Raw genomic sequence first — 7316 nt, forward strand, 5'->3', positions numbered from 1 at the left:
CTGTCACAATACAAAGGAACAGCACGGGATTCATCCATCAACGCTCGCAAGAATTGATGGAGGAATCTGTTCCATATTTTTTGTTCAGCCCGCAGGTTGAATGAAAAAATAGAAAAGTGTATGGCCAGCTTTATGTAAGATGTAACATGTCTCCCATCTCTGACTGGTTCCTAAAGTCTCCAGGAATCTCTGACCTGCAATTTTTAACCATTTCTTATAGATGTCCACCTGACCATCTCCTGTTGCATGTCTGCAGTCTCCGAGGGCTTTTTGCAACATTACATTTACTGAATACTATGTTTGGCCCTTTGGTACTGTCAGGGACCACACTTAATTCCCCCTTATCAAGTAAGTTGACCATCATAGCTATTTTCATGATTATCAATTCACCATATGTAAATAGTATCCTGGGAATGTATCATATGGTATCTTTCTGAAACTGTGTTATAAGTTAGAGATTTTCTTCCTTTTTTTTATTCTTTAGAGCTGAATCTTGGCTCTATGATAACCAGAATGCCCTCATTGCCCTTATATTTGAGTTTCAGTTTTCTCAGTGGAAAAATAACTCTAAAAATGCTTTTTGCTAAAAGAACAATACGCTTACAGGTCAACCAAGATAAACTAGACACATTGACAGCAAAATGTTGTACATTTCCCAACAAACAAAATACTTCCTAAAATAAACTTTCTATGACAAAGTCCTTCAATAATCTTTCATTGTTTAGAGTACTAAAGTGAACTTGTCACAGATGAAGGAAGATCATTGGGTTGCAGAGCAGACTTGTGCTTTTTAAATTCAAGTCGTCAGTAGTGGGAAAACCAGTATTTTTGGAACATCATATTTAGATCTACAACTCTACAGCGGTAAAATTCTTGCCATAATGAAGAGCATTATTCCAATGGCTATACCTAGAGTGAATGTTACCTATATTACATTTTAATCATAATCTAAATTTTGACAGTATGGGTGAAACTTGTTACTTTTATTCAGAGATCTGTTGTATACCAAAATATATATTTACTGTGGCACATTTTCTAGTATTTTCTAGTATCTTCATTTTGAGCATATGCTTCATTGTAAAACTGGTTACAAATTCCTACATATGCACATACAAAAAGTTTAAGGGAAGCCAAGAAAATACAGTGATTTGTGCATTAAATTACAGACCCATTCACAGGTATTTTACAATGGAATGGTTTGGAAGATTTATAGTTCAATTACTATACTGTATGTCATTAACAGCTCTGTGTTCTGAGTGATTCCATACTCATGAATAAGAATAAGGCAAAACTCTGAATTTTTCTGTTTTCTGTATAGATACTTTCATTTTAATAAGATTTAAAGCCCAGTAGAAGTAATGGAAATATATATGCAACCAGATAGACAGCAGGGTGGATTTACTAAAGGAGTAGAGGCTGTTTATTTGATCACTTTGCAAAATTTATGTTCAGTTAGCTTAGCAAATAACTTTAAGCTGAGTTCATGTTGAATATCCACTCATTTGTAACGAAAATGTAAAAGATCTGGACTTTTCTTGCACATGATTAAGTGAACACAGATTCACCTCATTTACTAAACTCAGTGATTATTAATTTTGCAAAGCGAACACCAACTTTGCTAAATCATTCAGGGGAGGTAGGTATCTGGGGGCCCCTTACTTTAAAGGGTGCTTCCAGATTCCAATAAGTCCTCCCCCCCTTCAGGATCCCCACATACTTCAACATTCTGCTTATCTGCCTCCCAGTAAGGTACCTTTGCCAAGTTAAGAGCATGAGACCTGGTATGGTTCAGGGAGAGGGGGCGTATGCTCATTCCCCCTACTTTCCTGACTTGCCAGGCTACATGCGAGGATGAGGGCTTGGTATGAATTGGGTGGTCCCATGCTGTTTTTTTGTTCTTTACTTTTTTGTGGGTAGAGATCCCTCTTAGAAAAATTAGGAGGGTCCTCATGGCATTTTTGTAAAAAAAAAAAAAGGCATAGAAATTCAGTGACAATTATTTTTTGCAAATGTCACTTTTACTGTAGTATATTCATGCATCGTACAGCTGCTCCACTTCACAGGCATCCCCCAAGCATGTTATTTATATGTGTAATGTTGCCCTTTAAACATGATTAAAACAGCTGCTCCCTGCTGAACTGATTTTGTTTTTACATTAATACATATTCCCCCTCCCCAGGGCAGTGCCCAGCTATCTTTGCAATTTACTAGAAAATTATTCCCTTGAACAACAAGGAAATCCCAAAGTGGAACTGTCTAATAAGTAATCGATCACATATAAAGTTAATCACAATAAATTTTAATCAAGTAGAAAATGTAAACCACAACCACATAGACATACATTTAAAATCTTTAAAATTCAAAAAACTTCCCTGCAGCAGCTCTGTATATATATATAGGTAGTAGCCAAAATAGCCAGTTCCTGGGTGCTCGTATACACAGAGACAGTTATCTCATTCGTGTGTGATATCGGAGGGTATCTCCTGTTCGGGCCGCCACACAGTGCATTTACGTAGGCAGTTGTCTCACTTGTGTGTGTGATGCCAGAGGATATCTCCCATTCGTGCCGCCACACAGTGCAGCCAAATAGATGTATCTCCGGGTGGCAGAGCTCTTAGCCTCCAGATCCCAGGCCCAATTTCCGCTGTGGTGTACGAGCAAACCAGACTTGATTTCCTCAGCAGCAGTGACGCAAGCCCGCCATGAGTTTTGAAATTACAGCAAGTAGATCTGTGAGGGATCTACTTGCTGTAATTTCTACTTGCTCTCTACTTACTATCACAGATCTACCTGCTGTAATTTCAAAACTCATGGCGGGCTTGACGCACTGCTGCTGAGGAATTCAAGCCTGGTTTGCTCGTACACCACAGCAGAAATTGGGCCTGGGATCTGGAGGCTAAGAGCTCTGCCACCCAGAGATACATCTATTTGGCTGCACTGTGTGGCATCACGAACGGGAGATATCCTCCGGCATCACACACGAGTGAGACAACAGCCTACGTGGCTGCACTGTGCGGCGGCCCGAACGGGATGAGCACCAATAGCCCAAATGAGCTATTAACAGCTCATAACCAAAAATCCGGCCGCATCGTTCGGGTCTGTTCACTTCGGCTCGGTTATTCACTCGGCTGCCTTCAGCAGCTTGGTGAATAACCCTCATAGAATATTTTTTGCAGACAATTTTGAGAAAACCTCTCAATATGTTTGTAACATGTTTTCCTTTTCACTCAGCATATCTTAAAATATATATTGTTTAAATATTTTTTTACATTTTAGATGTGTCTGTGTAGCAGGCCTTTTGGAGATTCTCTGTACGATTTCAAACAGACAGGAAACTCTGGCTGTCCCTAAGGAACAACTAGGGAACTCTGAGCTTCCCCTCGTTACCATACAATGTTTTTAGTTCTTTAACCCTTTTTAGGACAGACAGGGTTTTCTTTTTAATTTACAATTGGTGATGTGGTCTTCCAGCACAGTACAAACAGAGATAAACATTATCTCCCCATCACCCCTGCTTTTGAGAGGAAAATTCCGTTTAGAGAAAAAAACTATTCTTCAGGAAAGAACAAATAATATATAAGCAGCCATTTTTTTAAGTTTTTCTACGTGAATGAAAACATGTAACAAATATAAAATAAGTGTTATCCCAATTTGTCTGCAAAAGTGGAAATACACTTTAAGCCAGTTAAAGCAATAAAAAAGGGATTTTCTCTAATATGTTTGAGTCTATATTTAAATGTGCATACTTTGGAGGAATAAAACATCATTGAGTGCACACTTACAATTAGTGATGCACCGATACCAGTTCAGATACCAGTGCAGTGGTTGTATCTGGAACTCTGGCACTCCACCACTGTCCTGAAATCATTAGTCGATATTGTTTTAGAAAAACTGTCACATGACAATAAACAAAAATGTATCAGTACTTGTATCTGTAAGTACTTGGACAAGTATCAGTACTTGTACTTGCAAAAATGGTTTCGGTGCATCCCATTATTTATATTTATAAAAACGAAATCATAATGAATACAGGGATGTACAAATCCCAGGACCTCCGTGTGCTCCTTACAAATGACAGCTGCCTCCTAAATTTTGAATTTTTCTCTAGTCTAGTCTTGGAGCTCGAAAAGTATCTGTACATGTACATGTACCGAGTACGGTACTTGGTATCGGTGCATCCCTACTTACAATATTAAAGGACACTGTAAAAAAACCTAATTTAACAATAAACAGTTACCATAAGACCGCTCATCTTCATTTGCTTTAGTAAATCAGGCCCACTGTATTATAACATTAATAATAGGGGCATATGACTTGGTTTAGCTTTGTTTAGTTAGTAAAATGTTATTCTGATCTTGCAGCTACTAAAGTAATAATGAGTCTTGTAATAATTGTCTGTTCTTTGATATTTTCTAAAAGAGAGAGCTTACTAAAACATCAGCAATCCATCTAACTCATTTACAACAAATATCCACAGTTACTAGGACTTTTTTTTTCCTTTCATTTTCTCAGTTACTCCTCACCCTGATTTGATGTTTATAGGAGAATACAGGTTTCTGATCTTGAAAACCTTCACTATATTAAATTTTGTTGCCTTGGTCCCAAATATACAAAATGACTTGTAACATGGGAAACAAAACAGAATGTTTAGTTTGATTCATTTTGGAGTCCACATTTGGTGTAGTCAAATAGAACTTTTATACTTTATACTTTTGGGGTTTCTTGTCTAAATTTCTAAAGTCTAGAGTTTATTCTGGGACATTATAAAAAAAACATGTTTACTAACATGATTATCTGAAAAGGATTTAAAATTCTGTTGCTCATATTTAGCTATTTTTCATGTATTTATTTATGTTTTCAGTAGAAAACAAGAAAAAGATATTCTGGTTAGGAAAATAATCTAAAAGACTTGAATATGACATAAGAGATTTGCTCTGAAGCCACAAACAGAAATATTCTTTTGATTAACCAGCTAGGGAACAAACTTAAGGAAACACAATTTCTCTTATTTGTTTTTAAGATTACGGTGTCTTGAGGGAACATTTTCATATACTCATTCTGCTCCAGTTAACCGAGTTATAGATATACTTTAATTTTTTCTTTCACTGCAGTCTTGTGAACTTTCACTGTCATTAAAATCACAGAAGTCCTTACATCAACCAGTCGCCATAAATAATTTTACAAGCTTTTTTCTTGTTTTCTTTTCTTCGGCTAAAGTGTATCCAAAGCAATAAGACTCCAATGCATTTATAATGTGACTTAAAATTACTTAATTATTCTAAAGCAAAATAATCTTGGGGGAAAAGGAAGGAGGGAGGGGATTATTGCCCAGATTTTATAGTACAATATATCTGAATCTAAGAAAAGTCTTGAAATTATATTGTTGATCTAACAAAAGTCTTAACATTATATTGCCTTCCTTGATGAAAACTCTTAGACTCCTCTAGCAGGTAAAAGCTTCAGATGGCCGGAACTTATAAAGTTAACACTGACAGTTCTTGTCACTTCTAGTAATTGAAATGTTAACATGGATGAAAAATATTGTAGCTTTTTTTTCCCTTTAACCTGCAACCTATATATACATGTAAATGTCTAAAACTTCCCTAAAGCATTTTTTTTCTGAGGATCATCAATCAGGGAAAAATGACCTTTTTTGAAGAACAAAATCTTCTAGCTCATGTCTTCTAAAATATAAATGATGTTTTGCTGGGATAGCAAGAAAAATGACAAGATTTAGCATGCTGAGAAGAGGCTGCTTGATCTATAAGGCAACCTCACATTCTTTGAGGAATAACCAATTGCAGATATAATTGTTTGTGCATTTTTGTAAAGGCCAAAAAAATCAAGCATCTGTCAAGACAATATAGAAAGCACAACTCATTTAGTGTACTTAGTATTCCTTTCATCCATGGAAAGGTCAGTTGTATTTTACACATCCATTTAAGGCATGATCATGCTTGTGTGGGTTTCTGAAGTTTAACACATCCCTCCATAACAGTTAACTGCAGGAGACTGGTAAAATGAATAGAAATCAATGGAGGCTGTTCACACACCACTTTCATTGCACTGTAAAGTGTGAACAAACTCCATTTACTTCTATTTTAAAAAACAAAGACTTCAAACACTTTAATTAGCGCTTTTATGCTGACTAGCTGAACCATGTGCTGTGGTTTTTTTGTATTGTCCAGTGCATTACCCTGCCCACCTGCACCATTGCTTTTTAGCTAATTAAATTAACTAATATATGAAAGCGGGGATAGTTGATCACATATAGGTACCGCATTTTTACATATATTAGAGAAATTTACAAAAAGAGAAATTGACTTTTTAGGTACCTAAGGATGCATATTTCTTTTCCATAAACATTAAAGGAGAATTATAGGGAGAGTGAAATACACGATTCCCCATATGTAGAGCCTCAGATCACTCATATCCCGATCTTCTCCCTGCAGAGAGTGGTGACTATAAGTCACTGCTCCCCGCAGGGATTCTCCTTTTTCCCCTCCGTTCCTCCAGCACTGACTGGAGGGACAGATGGGGGAAGGGGCGGATACAGCTGGCTCTGTCTCTAAAGAGGCAGAACTAGCTGTCAATCAGCCAGTGGGGTGGATCCCGACAATATTGTCGGAATCGGTCCAGGCTGCAGCGCGGTTCTGCACTGTCAATATAGCTCGCAATAGCCCGCTATATGCTGAGTTTTAGGTCACAGGACATAGCGTATGTCCTCCTGTGATCCTTAAGAGAACTATGCCCAAAAAAGGTTGGTCCGTAGCTCTTATTTGACTAAGTAGGAGGATATAAATAAACAGATATGGGTTTAACAAATTATGATATGCATTCAGAAAGAGACCCAATACATGGCCTGCAGAGCACGTATATCCTCCCTCTGTGTGCCCCTATGTTTGCCCCCTCAGGAGTTCCAGGTGATGGTGTGGCAGTTTGTTATTGATAGAAAAATGTCAAATCTGCGCTTATGGGTTCAATCTAGAAAACTAATGGATAATTATTGCATGTTTCCATAAGTCGATGGATTACCAGAATTATAAGAAGAAGAGACTCCTCATTGTGTAGCATATAAAACCATTTATTTAGCAAATAAGTAAAAACTCACATTTAAAAACAAGATAACCGGCCGGTCAGATTCAGCAAACACATAGCCCGCACTTCCCTACTGTGTGTGGTATCGTATAGGATAGGCCCGCCCCTATATATTTAGTATATGTAAAAAAATGGTATATATGTAATAAATGTATGTTGATTGCATGTATACAGTAAGAATTATGTTATACACTATATCCTCTTTTCTTAGATACCTA

Source organism: Nanorana parkeri, unplaced genomic scaffold (genome assembly GCF_000935625.1).
Source record: "Nanorana parkeri isolate BGI_ZX_2015 unplaced genomic scaffold, ASM93562v1 scaffold1459, whole genome shotgun sequence".
NCBI classification, from domain to species: Eukaryota; Metazoa; Chordata; class Amphibia; order Anura; family Dicroglossidae; genus Nanorana; species Nanorana parkeri.